We start from the raw sequence: 26283 nt of genomic DNA, 5'->3' as shown, positions 1-26283 counted from the left end.
TTCTTTCAGCAATGTAGTTCACTTGTGTGTTTCTAGAAATTCACCAATTTCACCTAAATTGTCCTGGTTGGCATACAAGTTTTCAAGGTAAGTTCTTATGATACTCTATTTTTGTGGGGTCAGTGGTGATATCCCCTTTCTCATTTCTGATTTTATTTGTTTGCATCTTCTCTCTTGTTATCTTTTTAATTCTAGCTAAGGGTTTGCCAGTTTTCTTAATCTTCTCAAAAACCAGCTTTTGGTTTCGTTAATTCTAATATTTTTTTAAATTCTCAATTTCATTTAGTTCTGCTCTAATTTTTGTTATTTTCTTCATTCTGCTTGCTTTGGGATTAGTTTTTCTTTTTCTAGTTCCTCCAGTTGTGCAGTTAGGTCTTTGGTTTAATCTCTTTCTTCTTTTTTAATGTAGGCATTTGTGGCTACATATTTCCCTCTCAATTTAGCTGCAGCCCATAAATTTAGATACATTGTGTTTTCAGTTTCATTCATTTCACAATACTTACTGATTTCTCTGGCAATTTCCTCCTTGCTTCAATGGTTGTTTAAGAGTACGTTGTTTAATTTCCATATATTTGTACCTATTCTAGTTCTCCATCCTTTACTGATTTTTGGCTTCATTCCATTGTGGTTAGAGAAAGTGCTCTGCATAATTTCAACTTTCTAAATTCTTTGAGACTTGCTCTATGTTGTAGTATGTGATCTATCTTAGAGAATGATCCATGAGCACTCGAAAAGGATGTATCTGCTGCTTTTGTGTTCAATGTTCTGTATATGGCCATTAAGTCTAATTCTTCTAATGTATTATTCAAAGTCTCTGTTTCTTTATTGAGCCTCTGTCAAGATGTTTTGTATAATGGTGATAATGGCATATTGAAGTGCTCCACTATAATTGTAGAAGTATCTATTTCTCCCCTTAATTTTGACAATATTTACCTATGTATTTTGAGGCTTCCTGGTTAGGTGCATAAATATTTATGATTGTTCTTTCTTCTTTGTGAAGTACCCCATTTGTTAATATATACTGCCTTTTTTTTTTGTCTCTTAAAACAGTTTTGCATTTAAAGTCTATTTTGCCCAGTATTATTATAGCTACTCCTGCCTTTTTTTGGTTACCTTTGCATGTAAAATTTTCCCCCAACATTTCACTTGCAATTTGCTTGTGTCCCTTGGTCTAAGGTGAGTTTCTTGTAGACAATATATATATATATGGGTCATATTTCCTTATCTATTATGCCAATCTGAGTCTTTTGATTGTAGAGTTTAATTCATCAACATTCAATATTATTGCTTTAAAGGCAGTACTTACTTTAGCCATTTTTTCTTTAGTTTTATATATGTCATATTTTATTTTTATCTGTTTATCCTTTTAGTTATTGATACCAATAAGTTTCTTTTCTGCACTCTCCTCCATTTCTCTCTTTCCTCTACCGGCAGTACTCCCTTTATTATCTCTTGAAAGATAGGACTCTTTGACAAATTCTCTCAATTTCTGTCTGTCTGTGAATATTTTGAACTCTCCCTCATTTCCTCACTTTTGTAAGGCAATTTTGCTAGATACAGAATTCTTGGCTGGAAGTTTTTATTTTTCTTTCAGCACGTAAACTATGTTATACCACAGCTTTCTTATTTCCATGGTTTCAGATGAGAAATCAGCATTTAATCTTATCAAGCTTCCCTTATATGTGATGGATCTCTTTTCTCTTGCTGCTTTAAGGATTCTGTCTTTGCTTGAGCTTTTGACAATCTGATAAATATGGGTCAGGATAGTTCTGCTAGGAATTATTGTGCTTTGAATACAGTGTGTTTTCTGGACATGCATATCCATGTTTTAACCATTATTTCCTCAAATACTCCTACTGCTGCCTTTCCTTTCTCTTCTCCCTCTGTGATGCCCAGAATGTGTATGTTTGTGTGTTTCATGTTGTCATTCAATTCCCTGAGTCCATGCTGAATGTTTTCCTTTTTTCCCCCTTTTTTTGTCTATCTGTGCAATTTTGGATGTCCTGTCTTCTATGTCACTGATTATTTCCTTGGCATGTTCAAATCTGCCATGCCCTTCTAGTTTATTTTTAATTTCTTGAATTGTGTCTTTCATCACTGTAAGATCTATTATCTTTTTATATGTTTATAATTTCTTCTGTTAGTTCCCCCATTGTCTTCTTAATATCCTTTATAGCTTCATTCATTTCATTGAGTTGACTAAGGATATTTGTTTGGATGTCCTTGATTAGTTGTTCCATGTTGTGCATCTCCTCCTGCATTTTAGTTTATTCACTAGACTGGGCCATGACATCCTCTTTCTTAATATGGCTTGTAATTTTTTTGCTGATGTCTAGGCATCTGTTTATCTTGATGGGCTTATACAGTTGGTTAGTTTCCTTTTCAATTAGGCTTTTATTTTTGTTTGGTTTTGTGTTAGAAGATCTCTTAATCACTTGTTTCTACTTATTCTATATCCTTGTAAGTGCCTGTGCTCAATGGAAAAAAGTATTAGCTCCCCAAAAAAGGGAAGAAAGAAGAGAAAAAAGAAAATTAAAAAATAAAAATAAGGAAGGAAAAAGAACAAAAAGGAAAGAAAATCATATAATAAGAGGGAAAAATGGTAAACAGGAATAAAAATTTTAGAAGGTGATTAAAATCAGGAAAAAAAATAAAATGCCAGATAAATGAGAAGAGAAGAAAGACAAAACAGTTAAGTCAGAAAGGAAGGAAGAAATGAAGAGAGAAAAGAAAAGAAAAAAGAAAAACAGAAAAGTGGAAGGAAAGAGAAAAAGGGTAAAATAATAATAAATAAAAGATAAGGGAAGAAAAGAGAAAAAGACAAAAGGGGAAAATGAAAGATGAGAAATGAGAAGAGAAGAAAGAAAAGAAAAACAAAAGGACTGAAAATAAAGAAGAGGAGAAGAAAAAACAAACAAACAAAACAAAACAAAGCAAAACAAAAAGCAACAAAAATCTGGGTCGCCCTCTCAGACCACCAGTATGAGCTAGGCTCCTCCTGTCAGGCTGCCAGTTTTGGACAATCAGTCACTCTGCTGAAAAAAAAAAGCAGAAACAAGTCTTCCTCTCAGGCCATCTTGGACTCACTGGTATGCTGCTCTCTAGCTGCTGGTACCTGCCAATCAATCATCCCACAGCCAGTACCCAGATGAAGGAAAAAAAAAACAAAGGAAATAGGAAAATAAACCACAACTCTCCAGCTAATTTCCCTCAGTTCTCCCTGCGGGCTGCCTAGCTCCCCTCTACCCTAAGCAGGCTAGGTATAGGCCCACCTGTGGGATTGCTCCTCAGCAGTTCCCATCACTCCAATAACTTGTTGTGTGGTTCTCCCTTCCCCAGGCCAAGTAGGTGGTTTTCCTCTCCTCCTGGACCACATAATATGCTCCCTTCTTATCCAGGGCTGGCTGGTTGGTTTCCCTTTTACCCAGTGCCAAGTTGAACCACTTCCTCTTCAGCTATCCTTTCTTATCACCCCTCTGACACCCTGTTTTCCCTTATGCCTGTCAAGCCTGCCTACATTCCCATGTTTCTAGAGAAAGAGTACAGCCTGCCATTCCCTACTCTGCCATCTTGGATACACCAGATGGATTTTCTTTATACAATACTCTGGATTAATCATCACATATAAATCAGTTTCAAGATGGACTTTGAAATGAGAAGACATGTCATTTATCTAGCTTAGTATTCAGAAACCTCTAAAGAAATGTCTGTTTCCTAAGAGACATCAGTCTCTACCTATTCTTTGGTTATTATCAACCCCCTCCCTACCTCTCCTGCGCAGGTTTATTGTTCTTCCTTACTTACTCCTCACTCCCACTTCTTCATTCTATTGTCTTTTACTTCCTTTTTTTCCTGACTGCGGTACTCCTATGGGAGAATGAGTTATGTTCCCCAGGAAAAAAAATGTTCTTAATCTTAATTCATTCCAGTGGGCGTGAACCCATAGTAAGTAGGATGCTATTTTTAGTAAAGGTGTGACCAACTGAATCAGGATAGGTCAATCCTATTACTAGACAACTTTTAATGAGAAAAAGCCATGGGGAGGAGCCAGAAGCTGGAAGTCAATGGAACCTAGAAAAGAAAGGGTAGGACATAACATGTGGCAGGAAGACCAAGGAACCCAAGGATTGCTCATCAGCTGGAACGCTACTAACCCTGGAAGGAAACAAGCCTTCCAGTCTCAGAAACTGTGAGACAAAAAATTCCTGTTGTTTAAGCCAACCCACTGTATTTGCCAGAGTAGTCAGGAAATAAGACAACCTTTCCTCCATTTCCCTGATGGGTAAAGTCCAGAACCGGATGGGGGCAATCTACCTGTCTATTCCTTAGGCAAGGGTGGGCATTAACACAAACTAATTTAGTCAAACTATCTCTGATATTTGAATTCTGGGCATAGTGATGGAAAGATGGGAACTAATTGGAACTGATCTATCCTATCTAGAAGAATGTACCCATTAGTTTCTACCCTCATTCATGTCCTTTGCAAATTTTGGATTCTGAGCCTTACCCATCATTCTGAGAACTACTCATTAGCTTCCAACAAATTCATTTTTTTACTAAAGTTGCTGGAGTCAGTTACTGTTGCTCGTATTCAGTGATCCCAGTGGATCAACCACTTATCTACTTCCTTCCTATTTTATTTCCTTTCCTTTTTTCTTCCTCTGTTGGCCTTATTTCTTCTTCTGTTGCTATTCTGTTGTCTTTCTTTCTCTTGACTGGAGGCTTTCAAGGATGAATTAAGAATGAAGAAAGCTAATACAAAAATAGAAAAATGAAAATATTTTGAAAGTGTTTAATCATAACTGCATTATTTTTCTTTTTAATTTAAAATTGAGAGTTCCCTGATGATAATATTGTGTATAGTTCCAAGTCTTATCTGAGTTATAAAAATATTATTAATAGCAAAAAATAATAAGCAAAGCAACTTTATACCCCCAAAACTATGTAGTGCCTCTAACAATTTTACAGTTTTGATCCATTAAAACACATCCATGGCTTGTGTAAAGTAATTAGATGATGTGATCCATGCAGTATTTGTTTTCAAGGGCTGCCAGATCTGTGTCTTACTGAAGCAATTAACAAAGTTATTTTTGGAAATTAGCATTTAATGTCTTCTCTCCAGGAGGTTTCAAGAACTTAAATTTTGATGTCCAGTCTTAAGCTATATTTAAAGGTAAGTTTAAATATTTAACACAGTAGTAGGGGAGCCACAGCTAGAGTTTACTTGAAAATGAAGTGAGTCCTCTCAGTGAGTCATTTATCTCTTATGATTGCGTGCATGGTCAACAGAAGTTTGTATTTTGTACTCAGTTCCCTTCCCAAGATATCCAACAGCTGTTGCTTCCCTTAAACTGTAAACTTCATCATCCTGTTTTACCTTAACTGTTTTACCCAAACTGCCTTAGACATAATGGCTATTCGAAATCTGAGAAGTTTTTATACTTCATAGAGGTTACCATTGTCAGAAATAGCTGCTAGTTAATATTAAGAATCAAAGCTTGGTCTACTAACATCAACATAGTTAAGTCAGGTGCGGCGGCTTGCTCGGTCGGTAGAGGTGGGGTCTGGCTGCGGACGAGGGGTCGGTCCAGCTCTGGACGAGGGGTCGGTCCCGCTTGGGACGAAGGGTCGGTCCCACTTGGGATGAGGGGTTGGTCCGGCAGCAGACGAGGGGTCGGTCTCACAGGGGTTGCGCGGTTCGGCTGACGGGGTCGCCCTACGAAGCCGGCGACGAAGGGGTCGCCCGGAGAAGCAGGCGACGAACTGGGGACAAGGGAGGCCAGGGCCTTGTCGGGGGCTCTCAGGACTGGAGGGCGCACGGCAGAAGAACTACCGCGGAGACAAGGTAAACACGCAAGTCCACTTTATTGAGAGAGAGGCAACAGTTTTATAGGGGCTGGGGAAGGCTGATTGGTCGAAGCCACGCCCTGTTCTGATTGGTTGCTGGCAAAAGGTCAGTGGGCGGTACTGGACGGGGAAGGGGTGGTGGTTAGGGATTGGCTGTCGCTGTTGCTGGGGGAAGGGGCAGGGTTTAGGGATTGGTGGCTGCTGTTGCTGGGGTGGAGGGCAGACTTGAGTTTCCCGCCCACGCCTGGCTGTTGCTGCTGTCCGGGGAGGGAAAAGGGCAGACTGGATTTTTCCGCCCACGCCTGGCTGTTGCTGCTGTCGGGGGAGGGGAAAAGGGCAGACTGGATTTCTCCGCCCACGCCTGGCTGTTGCTGCTGTCGGGGGAGGGGAAAAGGGCAGACTGGATTTCTCCGCCCTGCGCCTGCGCAGGGAGAAAGAAGAAGAAGGGTGCCGCCCCACAAGGCATCGTGTGGCGCCATCCGGGAGGAGGGGCGGCCGCGGAAGCATGGCTGCCGAGAAGGGGAGACACGAGGGCACTCTGCGCCCATGCCGAGTTCCCTTCAGGGGTGGCGGTGAGTCCGACCAGCCACCCTATTATGGGGGCAGCAGCTTGGCCTACCGCGGCCGCTCCCCTGCCAGGCCAGCAAACCACGCTTCAGCCCGAGGGGTGACCGCAGTCAGGTAAGTTTCCAAACATAAACTACTAAAAAAATGAATCTAGCTTAGAAATAATATTTTTGACATAGGAATAAAATTATTTTCTTTTCTGAGGATAATGTAGAATAATACAGCTGATTTTTAATCAGAATTGATAAAATTCCCCTTTCATGTTTGCAGACCTAATTTGTCTCCATTATACTCGTTGCAAGAGTTAACAAGGGCATAGGCTTTTACTGCAAGTTTTTGAAAAATTAGCATAGTATTTATTCCCTCTATAATTTTTTCAATATCTGATACATTTATTGGTCATGTTCTAAATATTTTGAGGTCAGATTCTATGAAGAATAAAAAATGAGTAATATTTGAAGATTTGGAAATGGGATATATAATTTGGATGCAAACTTGTACATATGATAAGGTCATGTACTTCCTTGTACATAAACCTTCTTTTATGACAGAAGTATCCATTACATTGGGCAGCTTTTCAAGTGTTGTAGTCAGGGCTTCTCACTTGAGTTTTTAAGTAGTAATTGGAAATAACAAGAAAAATAAAAGGCTAAACAAAACAAAAAAGTAGTAATTGGAAAATAAAGCAAGAAAAGTATATTGAATGCCAAGCCTTTTGACTGGCAATAAGTGGGCTTTTAGATAGATACATGTTTTTAAGTCCAAAATGTTTGATTTTGGGTTACAAGAGCAAAACCCTGGAGGAATCGGGGAACAAAGTTAATGGGATCAGCAATAACTTTGAAGGACACCAGAGGAGGAGTCATATAACTTCTCCTAGGATTGCCATTGGGAGAAGAGAGTGAGAAGTCTCCTACTGCCCCCAGGCCAGGTAATTTACCTCAGATGATACCAGTAGGAATGGATAGTCATTTCTGAATCCATAGGAATGTGAATATAGCATGAATGGAGGACAAAGACCAAAGGCCCTGAGATGCTCTTCACTGACAGAATTTATGCCCAGTAAATTCTGCCTGGAATTTCAACACTGACAGAGTGAGAAGACAGGCACAATCCTAAATGGTTTGTATCTAATCCTAAAATTACTGCTCTTACTAGGCTAAATGGGAGCTAGAGAGGGATTATGGTAGTTTATGAAAAATAATGAAAGTACTTCCCCCCTGCCCCACATCTCCTTTTTTGGACTGTGAAATAGTATATGCTAATATGACTATAGATTAAGAGATATCTCTTCACTATTTTTTCTCAGAAATGGGATATGTCAAAGAATATTGTGAAAGGCTTTGAAATATACAGGAAAATTACTGGATATACTGTTTATCCTTCTGGATTATCTATGCCTGTCAGTGTCTTTAAGCTGATTTACAGCTCTAAGCAACAGAAAATGGATATTAATGAAAATAACTTTTGCCTGTAGAGATGCAAATGAATTTTATCAGTGGAGATGCAATTTATTATTACTTAGTGGATGTTGACCAATTTTGCCTCTATTTGTAAATTCATTTCAGCATTCCTGATTGCCTATATAAATGCTTGGATGGTTTGACTTCTCATTTGAACCAGTTATAACATCTTACTGGTTCTCTCAATAATTAATGACTGAAATAAATTCTTTTTTTTTACATTTGTATAAGATTTCAGCCTTCACGAAATTAGCTTTTAATACATATTTTCTTGTGAACAGAAAATTTCCAGAGCATATTAACTTTTTTTAAAAAGATTTATTTATTTATTTCTCTCCCCTTCACCCCCTACCCCCACCCCGGTTGTCTGTTCTCTGTGTCTATTTGCTGTGTCTTCTTTTTTGTCCACTTCTGTTGTTGTGAGCGGCATGGGAATCTGTGTCTCTTTTTGTTGCATCATCTTGCTGCGTCAGCTCTCTGTGTGTGCGGCACCATTCCTGGGCAGGTTGAACTTTCTTTTGCGCTGGGTGGCTCTCCTTACAGGGCTCACTCCTTGCGTGTGGGGCTCTCCTATGCAGGGGGCACCCCTGCATGGCAGGGCACTACTTGCGTGCATCAGCGCTGCGTGTGGGCCAGCTCCACATGGGTCAAGGAGGCCTGGGGTTTGAACCGCAGACTTCCCATGTGGTAGACGGACGCCCTAACCACTGGGCCAAGTTTGCTTCCCTAACTTATTTTTAATCTATGTATGAGGACAGGGATTTGAGGTATCTTCTTCAAACAGCAGGAGAGATAATTTGTAGAAAAACAGCAAGAAGTAGTTGCCTATTGTCACTCCTCAAATCATCCTATATGTATGTTTGTTTGGGGACAGTCTCTTTTCTCTTGGCTTTATGACTGCACAGGGAGTTTGTCTATTGGCAATAAACCCTGCAGTCTTCTCTACCTCCTCACTTAGGCCTTACTAGGGGAGGTAAAGTAACTCATCTGATTGGCAAGATTGGGAGAAAAAACTTCATAAAATTCAGAAGGAACATCACTCAATCCCTTTCTCCTCATGCTTTTTAGGATCAGCTGCTCCCATCTTAGAAAGTTTATAGGGCTAGGCCCTGAAAATGAGAGGTGCATCATTTATCTCTATTGCCAGTAAAGTTTCCTGAGCTAATAGACTTAAAGCCCCATCCTCCAAGAGCTTTATCAGTAGTAAAGTTGTTATTTTTAAATTCCTTTGTCTTCATCTATTTCTGAAATAGTTTAGAACTTGGGTGAAAAAAGGGGAGTTATTTATTAGTCCCTCAAATTCTAGAGCCAAGAATAGACCTGCTCCATCAGTCTTCCATACATGAATACATAAATTGCAATTTGCATGCTATTATGTTACATCAGAAAATCTCTAAAATTTTTACTGAGCTATGAATTATGTTATGGGGTAAGTGCAATGTCTTTGTCAACCAAGAAATAGTCTAAGTTGCAAGGCAACAAAGGTTTATTTAGGGTGTTAGGTTGCAGTTCAGGGAGCACATATTCAGGTAGCAACCCAAATTGTGTCCCCTCTTGACACCTCCAGGCAAGGGTTGTTAAAGAAAAAGAAGATTATGTGTTGTTTGTGGTTGGTACATATTTGGGGTGCTCCAAATGTCCTTTGGTTTCCATAGCTTACTGATTTCTTTATCTTGTAGTTTGTTATGGTATTCTGATGTCCTTATGGTTTTTAAGAACATTGTTGCTTGAGGCTTTGTATACTTTGGCATTTTGTGATATCTGACTGAGTCCTGCATAAGGGTAACCTCGAGAATGACCGCTTGACTCCATTTTCAATTTCTTTAGCAATAGTAACTCTATTTTGTTTTATTTCTTTTTACATTCCCCCCCTTTTTTTGTCTTTATTTTTTAATATTACGTTTAAAAAATATGAGGTCCCCATATACCCCCACCCCCTCACCCCACTCCTTCCCCCATAACAACAATCTCCTCCATCATCATGAGACATTCATTGCATTTGGTGAACACATCTCTGAGCATCGCTGCACCTCATGGTCCAGATCATAGCCCACACTCTCCCACTTTCCACCCAGTGGGCCATGGGAGGACATACAATGTCTGGTAACTGTCCCTGCAGCACAAACCAGGACAACTCCAAGTCCCGAAAATGCCCCACATCTCATCTCTTCCTCCCATTCCCAACCCCCCGCAGCCACCATGGCCACTTTCTCCACACCAACGCCACATTTTCTTTGATTACTAATCACAATAGTTCATGAATAGAATATCAGTAAATCCACTCTAATCCATACTCTATTCCTCCATCCTGTGGACCTTGGAATGGTTGTGTCCACTCCACATCTATATCAAGAGGGGGCTTAGATTCCACATGGATGCTGGATGCAATCCTCCTACTTTCAGTTGTAGGCACTCTTGGCTTCCTGGTGTGGTGGTTGACCTTCTTCAACTCATGTTAGCTGAGTGGGGTAAGTCCAATAAACCAGAGTGTAGGAGCTGAAGTCTGTTGAGGCTCAGGGCCTGGCTATCACATCGTCAGTCCAGAGATTCAGGTCCCCTGGATATATATTAAACCCCAGCACCAACTACAGTTCCAGTAAAGGTAACAGGAGAGGTTTGTGAACAAAGATCACATCTGAGTCCAACTCCATCACACAGAAACACAAACTCCAAAGTAGGGCCAACTGACATGGCACTGAACTCCATCTGCCATGACCATAGAACTTGTGGGTCTCTGTAGCCCTCAGGAGAACCAGTACCCGGGGTTGTATCTACTTTATCTGTCTCTGGGACTCTGCTGAGGTGTGCATAAGGGCAACCCTTCTGATAACCTCCTGGCTCTTTTTGGAGACTCATAGCCATATAAACTCATTTGTCCTTTCCATTTCCCCCTTTTATTCAGGTCAAAAAGCATTTTTAACTCCTGGTATTATATGTAGATTGAGATATTCTGCTGGTCTGAGTTGACCCTTTTATTCAAGGTCATTTTCTAGTTACATCATCAGTTGGTACTTGGTTGTAGTCCCTCGGAACCAGGGAGGCTCATCCCCAGGAGTCATGTCCCATGCTGGGGGAAACATTTCCCCCTTTTGATGAAGATCTTTCTCCAAAAGCATCGTTGATCAACATTTAATATTAATCCCTCACCACCAAAGAGGATCATCCCTGGGAGTCATGTCCCACACCCGGGGGGGGGGGGGACGGTAGTGAATTTATTTGCTAAGTTTGACCTAGGGAGGGGTCACATTGGAAAAACAAGAAGGTTTGCAGGGGGTGACTCAGGCATTAATTATAATTAGGCTTAGCTTGGCTATTTCAGAAATAAGTTTGATAAGTGTAAGCTCCAAGATCAAGGGTTGGGCGCATTAGTGTGACCTGGGAGATAGTTGCAGATGTTTTTCGGGAGATGAAACAATGGAAGAGACATAGTGACTATCCAGTCTCCCCAAGATCTAAGATTTAACCACCTAAATAAAGTGCCTATGGGTGCAGCTAATAAATTGGGCTCTTCTTTGGAGTTTGAATTAGCACAGACCCAACAAATTGATAGATTTTTTAGGTCAAACAGCTTTTTGTATGGCTAAGAAAAAGGATGATAAATAGCAAAGAACAAGAAAAGGAGGGTAAGGGTGAGAATAAGGAGTTTAAAAAAGGTATCCCTAGTTTGCACAGAAATTGTCTTAAGTGTGGTGGGTGACATTGTCTTAATCTAGCCCATCCACGTCACCTTACCTTTTCATATGACTCTTGTTCTTCAGAAGACAAAGCTTCTCATAAAAAGGTGGTGGTTGCTCTAATAGCATTTAAGTGCCCATCCCATGCCCATCAACATAACTGATTACTCACAGTCAGAAAATATATTTATGTCAAATTGATTGTTAGGGAGATATCTCTCCTCTAAAAAAGAATTCAAAACCGAAGTTGGAACTTTTTAAAGTCCCATTCAAGTACTCACCAGTCAAGGAAATTTTTCTTGTATACCAAAAAGGGCAAATGAAAAAGGACTGCTACCAACTGCCCAAACCAAAGAACCAAAGCTCAAATGTCCTTTACCAGAAGATACTCAGGGGACAACCAGAACCCCAACCAAAAAGAGGGAATTTTGGGAAGAATAGGTATAATATCAGGGCATTTTTGAGACATTGGATTTGTCCTGCATGACCAGTGGAGGATACAGGCCATTGTGTATTTCATAACTTACAAAATTGTGCAGGACAAAATGTAAACCATAATGTAAGCTGTAGCCCATGGTTAGTAGCAATGTTGCAATATAGATTCATCAACTGTAACAAATATACCAACTAATCAAGGATGTTATTAATGTGGGAAAGTGTGGGAGGGGACAGAGGGGGGATATGGGAATCCCTTATATTTTTTTAAGTAAAATTTATGTAATCTAAAGCTTCTTCAAAAATAAAAAAAAGTGATTATTTTTTAAATATTTAAAAAGAGAGAAATTTGGAACGAGCAGACTCACCTGGAACCATAGGTAATGTGACAGAATGAGAGGGGCTCTTGCCCATACCATGCTTAAGTTCAATGGTAGCTCCAGAGTAAGGTCAGTGGTTGCTTCAGATACCATTTCTGACACCATATAATGCCAACTGATAAATAACAAACAAAGCATAAGGTAACAAATGTGTTTATTTGGGATCTTAGAATTGCAATTTGTGGAGCACAGATTCAGGTAGCAACCCAAATTATGTTCTATCCTGGCACTTCCAGGCAAGGTTTTTTTTGTTTTTTTTTTAAAGATTTATTTTTTATTTATTTTTCTCCCCTCCCCCCTCCCTCCTCCCTCCCTCCTCCCTCCCCCAGTTGTCTGTTCTCTGTGTCCATTCACTGTGTGTTTTTCTGTGACTGCTTCTATCCTTATCAGCATCACTGGGAATCTGTGTTTTTTTTCGTTGCATCATCTTGTTGTGTCAGCTCTCCATGTGTGTGGTGCAATTCTTGGGCAGGCTGCACTTTCTTTCACACTGGGCAGCTCTCCTTTATGGGGCACTGTCCTTGCGCATGGGGCTCCCCTACATCGGGGACACCCCTGCATGGCAGGGCACTCCTTGCGCACATCAGCAGTGCGCATGGGCCAGCTCCACACGGGTCAAGGAGGCCTGGGCTTTGAACCAGGGACCTCCCATGTGGTGGGTGGACACTCTATCCATTGGGCCAAGGCCGCTTCCCTGGGCAAGGGTTTTTAAAGAACCCCTTTAAAGAAGATTATATAAATTGCTTGTGGTTGGTAGATATTAGGAGTTCTCCAAATGTAGTTCAGGTTAGATGACTGATTTCTTTATCTTGTGGTTTGTTTATGGTATCCAAATGTCCTTAGGGTTTTGGGGAACACCGTTGCTTGAGGCTTTGCATACTTTAGCTTTTTGTGATATCTGACTAAGGCCTACTTGAGAGTAACCTTCTTAATGGCCTCATGACTCCATTTTAACTCTCTTAGCCAAAGTAACTCTATTTTGTTTTATTTCTTTCTAGACCTCTGTGCACTTTCTATGAGGACAAGGACTTTTGCTCACTCTAGTAAGTGAATAATGTTAGGCAAATTATAAAATGAAACTTAGAAGGAAAACCTCACAGCAGATTTCTTAAAACCATTTGGTGGATATCGTAATATAGTTATAATAGAAGCTAGAAGACTAGATGAAACAACCCAAGACTGAAACCATGCGGAAAGTACAACAGTTTTATGGCATAATTTATGTCCTATAAAGATTACCTTTTTTATGTAGTATTTATTTTTTAAGCTTCTATGTTAGATTTGTCTACTCAGTCCAATAAAAGTTTTTTAGGGAGTTATTATCATTATAAATGTAGTGCATAAATGAGAATAATGGGTACACATAATGACATTCATTTTATAATATAAAGTAAGGTTATTTGAAAGTTTATGTTGTCAACTACTGATTCCATGAATACCTGAAGAGACTACCAAAATAACCTACTGATAAAGCAAAGCCCAGTTTATTTATTACCTTAGAAATGATGACCTCTGTCTTGATAGCCTTGTAATTCCTTGAAAGAGGGAGGGTGAGATGTTATTGAGATTTCAGGGTTCTGCCTTAAGGCCCACCTTTCAATGTGGGGTATGGTGGATTGATTGCGTTGAACAAAGTTTATAATAAAATAGTTTGGTAGACACAGTGAGGTGGGGATTTCAAAGCAAGTCTTGAAGAATAATTAGTCTGTTGATGAGCTGAGTTGACTAGTCCAATGTTCTGAAAAGGGGTATTTATTCTGAAGAGAGCTAGATGAGTAGTCTGTTATTGAGATAAATGGATTTCTGGAAAATTTCTTGAAGAAACAATTAAGTTATTACCAACTTCATCTTCCTGAGCAAGGGTTTACTGGAATATAAAGTACTGTTAAAGTAGACAGTCAATTTGTAAAGTCATTATTGTTAATGTAGACAATAAATTAGTTCCTCCTAGTTGCAGATACGTGAGTGGCAGATAATTTAGGTCCTCCACAGCAGCTTTTTGTAATTTAATTTTCAGTAACATTTACTTTTTTGTCACTTGTTGATTGTCTCAAAATATAAATAATCAAAACTTATTGGGAGAGGCAATTTAGGATATATGGTATAGTATTTTAGTGCTGAAAGAAATGGAAGCAGTAAAAACTACAACCTATCAAATGCCAGAATAATCCTAAAAACACTAATTGGAGAAATTTTTTAGATAGACTGAACTGTTTTGCTAGCTATTTCCCTTGGAAGTAATTTGTAGTTTGTCTGTAGTTTGCAATGCTTCCAAAAGAGATGTTACTTTTTTCAGTACCTTCCTCACAGCAAGCCTCTTTATAGATAGTAAAATTATTTGCATATTTTTAAGTTCATGATTTCTTTTGCTTTTTTATTAGGAGACAACACTTACTGATGACATTATTACTGTTTCTGTATATTTATAATCAGAATTTTCACAAGTCTTTTGTTTTTGGATATGCCCATCATTGAATTTGACTGAAATTATTATAATATCTAACAATTTTAGGATCAGGTAGAAAACTTTGGCATAAGAATAGAAATCAAAGCAATACTTACTATCTCAGAGAAGTATAACAAGACTCACGATCCTTTGGAAAGGAGTTACCATTGGAATAATTTTAGCCAAATTCTGAGCATCACAACAGGAATTACACAGCAGGTGTCTCTGGCTTGTGTTCTCAGTCTCTCTTTCCCTTTTAACAATTTAACTTGGAAGTTTCATTCTTTATCGATGATTTTAAGTGGTTGCATAAAAACTGAGAACTTTACTTTCTTACTTTTTTTTAATTGGGGAAAATTGACATTTTTAGTGGTGAATGAATTTAAATAATAAAAATATATACTACCTATTATGTCGCTTGTTTAATATTTTAAGATACATTGCTTTCTTTTATGGTTTCCAATTCCTCTTTTCCAGATGCTAAGAAACATAACCATATAACAATAATCCTGGGGATGAAGTATATTGCTGCTGATGCATACTATAAGCTTTCTGGGAATTTGCACTGTGTCTCAGCATTGAGAAAGTAGTGAAACAATTCCTAAACAAAGGTCCATATTACATTCTCAGAAGGTTAGGTACAATGGTTGTGAAACACAGATTTAGTGCTGATAATCTTGCATGTCAGTTCCCCTCTGAATAGAACTATTCTTTTCTTTCCCAAAGCAATAACTTTAAATAAAAACTGAAATAAGTGGTTCTGGAGATGATCCCCACGCAGAACTCAGGTGTAGCACATCTTGTAACCATCTTGTTCTGGAGCTTCAGCTCAGTCCAAGGTATGGAATCCTAAGATGTGACTCCAGAAGGGAAAGTAATGATGGAAAGGAATTGATCCAGCAAGAAGAAGCTTTAAAAATAATTGAGTATATTAAATACATGATTAATCTGTAAGTCCCATACTACCTGCAAGAGAAATGGATGAGAGTTCCATTTTCTTCTCAGGTATTAGTTATGGAACATTTTTTTTTCCTTTTCAAGACTAACCTTGATATTAGTTGTGGTCTGATTTTACCTAGAAGAGTAAGGAGGAATGGAGGGAGCAGACAGTGTGGGAATAGAGGTATAACGTCTTCTTTCTTCAGGTCAGTATATCCTGAAAGATATTGTGGATTCCATTCATTCTTGAAATGGCTCATCTTTAAGCTCCTTTCAAATTAAATATTCACTAAAAGGATTGTCAATATTCTCCCAAAATATTCAAGTGTATTAATGTGTCAAAATCAATTATTGCTATCAATATCTGTTTATTCAACTAGTATTATTTGGTTTAGACTGAGGTTATTGGACATGAAAAAATTCCACACTTTAATTATGGCCTGTCAGTTCTATGGCTAGTGGTGGAAATCTCAAGTTACTCCTTAAATTTCTTTGTTCTGAGGAGAATGTAACTTTTTGGTTAAGTAGGCATAATGAGAGTAGATACTCATTGCTCGGTGGGAAAGGTAAAAATATAAATTTTTTTTGGCTTGCTAAAGACCACTTTTCCTCATACTCTTGGTACATGGCATGAAGATTACTGAGGAAGAGGAGGGACAAATTTGAATACAAACCTAAGAAAGCTCATGGAAAGAAAAGGATCAAGAGGTTCAACCTTTTCCTTCTGAGAGTCACAGCTTTAAAACCTTTCTAATTAATTAGATTATAATGATAAAGGAGTCAATCCATGAAGAAGATATAAATACATATGCATCAAACATCAGAGTTCCAAAAACATGGAGCAAAAACTGACATTACTGAAGGGAGAAACAGACAATTGTAAAATAATGGTGACTTCAATATCCCATTTCAGTAATGGATAAAATGCCTAGACAGAAGATCAATAAGGAAATTGAAGAATTAACCAATACTATTAATCAAATAAACTTGAAATGCACTATAGAACCTCCACCCAACAGTAACAGAATATGCATTGTTCTCAAGTGCACATGAAATATTCTTCAGGGTAAACTGTACTCGAGGCCATAAAAGAAGCCTTAGCTAATGTTAAAAAAATTGAGATTATGTGAAGTACATTCTCCAACCACAATAGAATGACATTAGAAATCAATAACAGAAAGAAACTTGGGAAATGCACAAATATGTGTAAAGTAAAAAACACACACCTAAACAACCAAATGAGTCACAAATCAAAAGAGAAATTAGAAAATATTTTGAAATGGATGAATTGAAAACACAACTTACCAAAACTTATGGGATGCATCTAAATATGCAAAAGAAATTCATAGTAGTAAAGAATGGTATATAAAATATTTACAAATAAGTTTAACAAAAAGTGGAAAATTTATACTGTGAAAGCAAAAAGCATTGCTGAACAAAATTAAAGAAGAATAAAATAAATTGGAAGGGAGCTGATGTAACTCAGTGGTTGAGCTCCTACTTCCCATGTATGAGGTCCCAGGTTCAATCCCTGGTACCTCCTTAAAAAAAACAAACATTGGGACAATACCTCATGCTCATAGATCAGAAGATTTAGTATTGTTAAGATAACAATAATACCCAAGTTGATCTACAAATTCAGTGCAATTCTTATCAAAATTCAAGCTGGCTTTTTGCAGAAATGACAAGCTGAATATTTATACGGAAATTTTCAAGGGGCCAAGAATAGCTAAAACAGTCTTGAAAGCAGAATAAAATTGTAGGATTCAACCTCTGTTTCAAAACTTACTACAAATCTACATCAATGAGGACCATGTGGTACTGGTATAAGGAAACACATAAAGATCAACTGAATAGAATTGAGAGTTCAGAAATAAACTCTTACATTTATGATGGTTACTTGATTTTTACATGGGTGTTAAGACAATACAACAGAGAGCATACTCATTTCCACAAATGGCCATGGGAGAAGTGGTTATCCACATTCAAAAGAATGAAGATGGAATATCTCCTCATGGCATAGGCAAAATTCAGCTGAAAATGAATCATGGACCTAAATGTAAGAGGTAAACCTATAAAACTCATAGAAGAAAATATAGGAGTGTTTTTGTGCCCTTTAGTTAGACAAAGTCAAATGCAAAAGCAACAAAAGAAAAAGAAATTGGAATTAATCAAAATCAGAAAGTCTTGTGTTTCAAAGTATATTACTAGGAAAGTGAAAAAGATATAATGGGAGAAAATGTTTGCAAATATGTATCTGATAAGAGACTTGTTTCCAGCACATATAAAGAACTTTTGCAACTCTATAAAGAAAAGACTGAAAAAAAAATAGACCAAGTATCTCAATAGACAGTTCTTCAAAGATGATATGCAGAAGGCTGATAAGATCATGAAAAGCTGCTCAACATCATTAACCATCAGGGAAATGCAATTCAAAACCACAACGCATACCACTTCATACCCACTAGAATGACTAGAAATAAAAAAGACAGGTAGTAACAAGTTTTGGTAAGGATGTGGAGAAATTGTAAACTTCATACCCTGCTGGTGAGATTATGAAATGGTGCTGTTCTCATGAAAAGAGTCTGAAAGTTCCTCAAATGATTAAGCACAAAATTACCATATGACCCAACAACTCCATTCCTAGGAATATGCCAAAGAGAAATAAAAACATATGCCCATACAAAAACTTGTGCAAGAATGTTCATAGCCACGTTATTCATAATAGGCAAAAGGTGGAAACAACCAAAATGCCTACCAACTGATGATTGGATAAAGTATTTGATAAATCCTTATAATGGACTTGGCCATAAAAAAGTGATGTACTCATAACTGCTACAGCATGGATGAACCCCAAAAACATTCTAAATGAAAGTAACCACTCACAAAAGATCATAAATAATATGATTCCATTTTAATGAAATATTCAGTACAGGCAAATCTGTAGAAGTAAAAAGCAGATTAGTGATTGCCTAGGGTTGAGAGTATCGTATAAGTTAGGAATGACTGCTAAAAAGTACAGGAATTCTTTATTTGGAGGTAAAAGTGTTTAAAACTGATGGCTGCACAACTCTGTGACTACACTAAAATCCATTGTTATACATTTAAGCGAGTGGATTTTATGGTATACGAACTGTATCTCAATAACAATGTTATATTAAAAAGGATCTAGAAAAAGATAACCTTAATTGAGACTAGCTGTGAGGAATGGACACATGGGATTCTGAGGGAAAACTCACCAAGAGGAAGTCATGAGTCTGGACTGACGATCTGGCCTCCAAACCTGGTCTCATGTTGTCTCAAGTAGGGCTAACTCTAGGTCATGTGTGGCTGATGCTGGTCATCCTTCTGGCCCAGCTAGGTATGGAGAAATGGCTCACTTCCTTGAGGAAGGGAGGATTGAAGGACGACACAGAATTAGAGTGGGGAGTGTGTTGTTAACATTAGTACCACTACTGAGGACAGAGAGAACATGTGCAAGTTCCTTGAAGCAGAGGGCACATGGTGAGAGAATAGAGAGTGATGGGAGAGAGGAGCCCAAGGGACACTGGGGGGAGGGAGTAGGCTGGGGCTAGGCCATGCAGGGATCTCTAAGCCGTAATAATGATTATTTTTTAACTTTCGATTTTGAGATAATCGTGGATTCATATGCATCTGTGAGAAATAATAGATATCCTCTTTGCCCTTTACCCAGTTTCCCTCGATGGTAACATCTTGCAAAATTGTGGTACAACATTACAATCTGCTATTGACATTGGTATGGTCAAGACTGAAAGCAGTTCCACTCCCATGAAGATCCCTGATGCTGTCCTTTTATAGCCATACCCCTTTCGCTGTTGTTACCAGTTCCTCCTCAGGCCCTGGCAACCACTAATCCCTTCTCCATTTCTGTAAGAGCAATGGCAGACCACTGAAATATACCTGATAGTATTCGAAGAGCAATAAATTGTTCAAGACAGATGTTTTGTAACCACTTTAGAAAATTTGAAGAAATCTTATATAATTGGGTCAATACTAGTTTTTCGGTATCAAGCAATATTGATAATTTGGTTACCAGCTAAAACCTACCCGAAAGTTTGGGTAAACAATTGGTAAATAAGTCAACAAATGCATTGAGTAGCAAAATTGATCAATCAAATTGAAACTTAGTCAGCTAAACGAGGAAAGAATAAGAGAAAATTGAAGAAGGAGAATAGAATATTAGAATATATGGTGGTATATATTTATTAGAACAAGCAGGATTTCTCTGTATCTGAGTGTTCTTCTACCAAGCTAGTCAAATGTTGAAAGACTTGAAGAAGAAACAGTTTCTGGGGGTGTGGAACATACTTATTGAGAAAGTAGGAGATCCTGGGTGAGGTGAGTGAGTGCCCTTGGGGCAGGTTTCAAGTGTCCAGAAACATAATACAGATCTTGAGAAAGTGGAGGAGAGCACCACAAAAAGTGGAGTTAAGAAAGGAAACATAAACTTGTCTTGTTTACTAGTTGATGAGAATGGATCAGTAATTTTCGATCTTGGCTGCATATTTGAATCACCTCAGGAACTTTCAAAAATGTAGGTTCAATCTCCTGAGAGATCATGATTTAATTAGTCTGGAGAATGCTCTGGGCATTGGGATTTCTAGGAGCTTCTCAGGTCATTCTGCTGGGCAGCCAAAATTGAGAAGCACTGATTAGATGTATCCTTATTCAATATTATAACATTGATGATGGTTCATTTATTTATGTCCTATGACTCCTTTCTTTCAAAAGTTAGCATCAGTTAGAATACAAACAAGACAATTGGTATTAAAACAAAACAATGCAAATTTAGAGCATCCATTGAAGTGATCCTTAATTCTCCCTACACATTTGAATCACGTCTGGGAGCATTTGAAATATGCCAGTATCTAGGTCCCACTTTAAATCTAGGCCAGAAGATTTTAAATGGGAGATTTATGAGCAGCCATACTTAAGAACTGCTGAAGCAAATTGCAGTACTCAAACACATGCTACCAGCACCTGAGGCACACTTATTACTTCTTTTGGACATTGAATTGAGCTCAAAGTTTCTGACAACTAACAAAAAGGGAAAACATGTTCTTACATAGCTTCCATTTCCTGAAAGAAGAAGTATACAAAGCTCTTCTTATGAGATGAAATATTTCTGGTACTAAATTTAAAATCTAAATTACCTGGTTGACCCTCATATAAGGTCTTGAGTAGTGGCTTATGGCTTCAACTAGAGATTTACAAAAGACCTGGCATGCTGCTCAGATGACTACTTCTTGTAAAGACCTGTTAGGATGCAGAAAGTACATCTATAAAATGAGCCAGTAAGGAAAATTTTGACCAGGTAAAGAAGAAAGGAGAGCTTTGAGAGGAAGGCCTTTTATGATTAACCTAATGTGGATATAATCCAGTTATCCCATTAGAACTAGTTTGTATATATAGCTTGGGGAATCACAGAGTAGCCAGGAATATTCCAGAAACCTGATTTGCATAGTTCCCCAGTGCTCCATGAAGAGATACTATAAAGACGTACCTCAGTTTTAGCCAAGTTCCTTAGTGAGTGAAGCCCATCCTCTGCCTCCGGGGGCCTGATAAAAGTGGTGGGAACAACCGTAAGTGAAAAGGCTGTGCCTGAGACTTAAGAGAGGTTAGGACCTGAGTCCTGCCTTAGGACATAAAGAAGGAGCAGAGCGGCTGTCCAGAAGTGTGGTGATAATCTTTTCTGGGGCATGTGCACTCTGGAGTAGATAGCTCTTATTTTAACCAATTATAGAATATCTGCTCTACAGGTAAAATAATTCATTCATGAAATAACTTCCATCTCACATTCGATAAGAGGCCAAAATATCTAAGAGTTGACAAAGAATCTAAGAGACAAGCTAATGGTGGCATCATTTAGCATCTCAACGTTTGTCCCTACGTAGCCCTCTTGGTAACACTCTGGTTGCTTAGTTACTGTTGGGTCTCTGTTAATTGGTTCAAGAGTCCTTCTGAATTTCTTACCTAGCCCTCTGAGATTCATGGCAGGAAACTGTTAGTCCTTCTTCTTAATTAAGAATAAGAAATTAATAATTTCTACCACTGTGGGGGTTCATATTAGAAATCCTCAACTTTCTAGCTAAAAGGTACCACGTGGCAAGTTATTTAATTCCTTTTTGTCTCATTTAACTCATCTACAAAATGAGGAAAATAACTGTACTGACCTTACAAGAGTTGCAAGAGTTACACAGATTCTGCACAATTCCTGTCATATAGTAATCAGTCGGTAAAAATTAGCTCTTTTTGTGATCATTATAGTTATTGTCTTCATCATCATCGTTATCATCACATTATCATCCTCCTGGGAGTGAAACACAAAGGTTTCCCAGGCAGGCGAGACAATGGGATAAATGGGACACATTTCTGAATGTACATTTTACTCAAGTTTGAACGATTGGGTTGAGGAGAGCAACAGCTTTCATTAAAACAAACGTAAGTGTATTATGAAATAAATTTCAAAAATCACATGGATTTTTAAGCTGAATTGCGAGATATCAAAGAAACTTGTGCTTGCAAAATTTCCTAAGTCTGTGCGGCTTCATGTTAAGCCTCAAAACCTCAGAGGTCATATCCTCTGTCCTCTGCTGTGAGGGGAACTTTGTGGAAATTTTGGAAAGTGTTATGGCCTCAGAGAACTGTAAGATCAATTGCATCAAACAGACCCTTTCTCAGAAGAGGTTTGCACCAGTGTAATTCTCCCTGGAACAGATGTGACACTGTGAGCGTCCAGTAACAGTGGTGTTGACGTGGTACTTCAGGAGTCAACTCAAGAAACAGCTGAAGAGGCTGGATGCACATGGGAAACACAGTATGTTGACAAAAGCTGCTGCAGTGAGACAGCTGTTGAAGCTCTGCCTGCCTGAGAACAGCAGGGGGAAACCACCAAGCCCTGGTAATGACCACCAGGGCAGCAGCTGCTGACCCTCTGACTGACCAGAGCTTCTCCGGGAAGTAGCAGATGGGGCGAGCCTGAGAGACGGTCCTGCCACATGTCTTCATTACCTCAGTATGATTCACTTGAGGGAAAATGCGTGTGTCCACACACGTGTGCAAGAAAGAGAATGGCGAAAACTGAAAATTAGATTGCGATTTGTGGGAAGCGATGGTTTTCTTAATCATCATTAAAGAGAGAGATGAATGGTATCTATGGTGAATCGCAGCAGAACTGGATGCCTGGGAATTCAGGATGGACCTTTAAACCAAATAAAAAAGACCTAATTTGTAACGAGGCAAGTGTTGGAGTCTGAGGCAAGAGGGTCTCAGAGGGAAAAACCTGAGGAAACTAAACAGCACCAAAATTTGTTGCCTGCTTAATTCTCTCTCAAACTCTCAGATATTTGGAAACTTTATCTGATGTTGGATGGACTTGAATTCTCCTTCTGATTTTAGTAGAATAGATATTTTGTGTTGATTAAAAGGTAAACAATATTGAGAGGATGCCAACTTTAATCCTTTTGTTTTGGCCCACAGGAGGAGCTCTCATTTCTGCCGTGCTTGGGAAGATGTGGAGCCTACAGGTGGAGCCAGTATTTTCACCAGAAGTTTGCACATTCTCAACTTGAGCTTGATGTGTGCCTTTTAAAACACTGGAGTAGCAGGAGCCTGCCCACATGATTGTGAACCTCTGTTGAGCCCTGTGATTCTAGCCAGTTCATGTTTTAGTTGCCTAAGACCATTATTTTAAGAATTATGTGATATATATATATATATATATATATATATATAAGAACATACATAAACATTCAATTTGCATTTTCCATTTATAGATGCAGTAAAGAATCTGATGATGAAGAGACTAAAAACGAGGTTTTTTTTTAAATGGGGGAAGGGAGCAGATGTATCTCAGTGCCTGGCTCCCACATACAAGGTCCTGGGTTCATTCCCTGGTACCTCAAAAAAAATTGGGGGAAAGAGTTACAAAAACTGGATTAAGGTTTTATTATTCTTCTAAAACTTAAAATGAAAGAAAATTAAATTCCACAAAATATTATGGAAACAAATAGTGATTTTCATTAACCTTTTATATTTCAGCTCTAAAGAATCTGAATAATATCCTGTTATTACAGAGGATTGTGATGAATGTCTAAATTGAAACAGGTAAATGGTTTGGGCTCAAGTATACTTAAGGGGCTTAGATAAAATATGAACTTCTATAGCCTAAAGTTCAAAGTATGAGGTTCTTAATATCAAAAACATAACTCATAATTTCATCCAAAATCAGAATACACTGAAACTTGATATGGAAAGGACAAAGTCATTTTACAAGTGAAAAGGACATTGTAAGGAAATGTCTGTTTTACTTCATTTTCTGCAGTTTTGTCCATTGAGTCACTGCCATGAGGAAACTGCCAACTGTTTCCTCTGATATTCTTCTTTTTATATTTAATATAAAATAGCCAAACAAATTGCAATTTTCTTTCTTTGAATGAAGGCTGCTATGAAGCTCAATCATTCTAAGTAATATAATATGAATTTTTTAATCAATGACACTGTTTTTCATTGCATATGACAAATTGAAAAATTTCCATTAATTACTGGGCAGAGGATGGACTTAAGAGTCATGATGTTATAAAAATTTACAGTCAATCAAACTACTTTGTTCAGTCTTTTTCATAGTGAAAAAATTGTTCCATGGGAATTTACACACATCTCTTTGGGTGACTAGATGTGGATCTCTTTTCAGTCAGAGTGTTGGTAATTCTTTGTGGGAACTGTTATTTTACAAATATTGGAGATAAATGATCTCAAGGATCTGTACATGAAACCACCATATGAGCCCCCATTCTGTACTTGCTCTTACATTGTTTGAGGATTAGATTTGTCCTGTGTTGATCAATGTTCATATGAAAAATGTAACTTAGAACCCACGAAATTTTTTTTTCTTTATGAAGTCTTATAATTCTTACTTTATGATACTAAAAATGCTATGCCAGCATGCTAGCTAACTCATAAGCAATTATGCCCACTCATATTGCTGATATAGCCCTGTATTTATCTTTGTTTGGTTAAGGATTTTGACACATTGCTCCTATTAAATTACCATCTTCTTTAGCTTATACTCTGTTGTGGACTGCCTCAAATCTTGATAGCCAAGACTTCTTCCAGTTACATCCCATGGTGTGGCTGAGTTATTCCAAATTTTTGAGTATAGGTAGTCAAATCATTCTAAAGCTCTGAGTATACAGAGGAAAAAGACTTCTTAATTTATTTTTTATTTTGGAGGTACAGGGGATTGATCCCAGGACCTTGTACATGGGAAGCACGTGTTCAACCACGGCACTACATCTGCTGGTTTTTAATGTTTGCTGTCTGTGAAGAGGTTTTTGGGATAGTCAGACTGGGCTGGGCGGCATTCTTTCAGGACCTGATCACTGTCAGCAGGAAATCTGATAAAGCTATGTATGCTGATGTATCATATTTTTTTCTATTTGACAGTGATAGTTTGTAGCAAGGAACTTCTGGAGGTAATAACTATACTCCAAAGTGTATTTTTATGCATAAAATCTCTAGTATTTTGGGACAAGAGAAGGAAATATTTCAGGGCTTTGTTTTGCCTATCAAAACTCCATAGGCAGTTTTCTCTTAATACTTTATTTGATGAATTGATTAAATGGGTCCTTAGAGATCCATAGCAATGCAAATGATTCCTGTTTATGGCAATGCAAACTAATTTTGTCTCATGGAAAAAATAGATCCCTGTAAGTCTAATTCTCATTTGCTTAGGTTTTACATCTTCCACTGCATCTTCTTTGCAACTCAAAAGTTCTTGCCCACAGTCTAACCCATATCTCCTGGAGCCAATGTGAATATTCTGGAAGGTAGTCTGGAAGCAGTTAAGAAATAATTCCAAATCAACTGGTAGAGATTGGAAGGAATGATGGGTGGAGGATGAGACAAACTTCTGATAGACACCTTACTGTCTATATGCTTTGCCTGTTTAATCTCCTGCAACAGGGAACCTTCTGACAAGCCAGCCTTATGAAGCAGGAGAGTGATGTTATCTTCCAGGCAAACTTGAAAAGAGAATAAACAATACATTCCTCTTCATTAAAGAATGTCACACTGCTAATTTTTTGCATGTAAGAGTTTACCAAAGAAAATCTGGAACCACTAAATGCTATTTGCTCAACTAGTACCCTGTAACCATAACATTCAGCCCTCTGAAAGAAAGAAGGAAGCAAGATGAGGAGTATTTTAAATTACCCCAAACCCCTTTAAATAGCAGGCTCACCAGTCAGTCATGAAGGAAGCCAATGATGCTTTTCTGTGCATAACTCAAGTATAAATGTTAGAAGAATAAAAATACTATGTTTTCCAGCTGTATTAGAGAGGAGGTGAGCTGGACTGCCTCACTTTCCGTGATTTCTCATTCCACCTAAAGTCTCCTAGGAAATAAAATAAATCCTGGGAAAGCAGTGGCTATGTTTCAAATTTTTAAAAGCTTGGATTCATCAAACTTTAAGATTTCCAGGGAAAATCTAGGGAAGTAAGACTGACTTTAT

General features: G+C 38.2%; 1 long non-coding RNA gene across 1 annotated transcript; it reads left to right on the top strand.

Moving 5' to 3' along the window:
• The first annotated feature begins 6379 nt into the window (after positions 1 to 6379).
• Positions 6380 to 23448, top strand: LOC111759359 (uncharacterized). The gene is made up of 3 exons (XR_002793368.3): positions 6380 to 6528; positions 13365 to 13409; positions 23252 to 23448. It is a non-coding gene; the product is annotated as an uncharacterized lncRNA (long non-coding RNA).
• Positions 23449 to 26283: the final 2835 nt, after the last annotated feature.

This window comes from Dasypus novemcinctus, chromosome 15 (genome assembly GCF_030445035.2).
Source record: "Dasypus novemcinctus isolate mDasNov1 chromosome 15, mDasNov1.1.hap2, whole genome shotgun sequence".
NCBI classification, from domain to species: Eukaryota; Metazoa; Chordata; class Mammalia; order Cingulata; family Dasypodidae; genus Dasypus; species Dasypus novemcinctus.
Note: the sequence above shows the minus strand (reverse complement) of the source record. Positions and strands in the feature narration are given on the sequence as shown.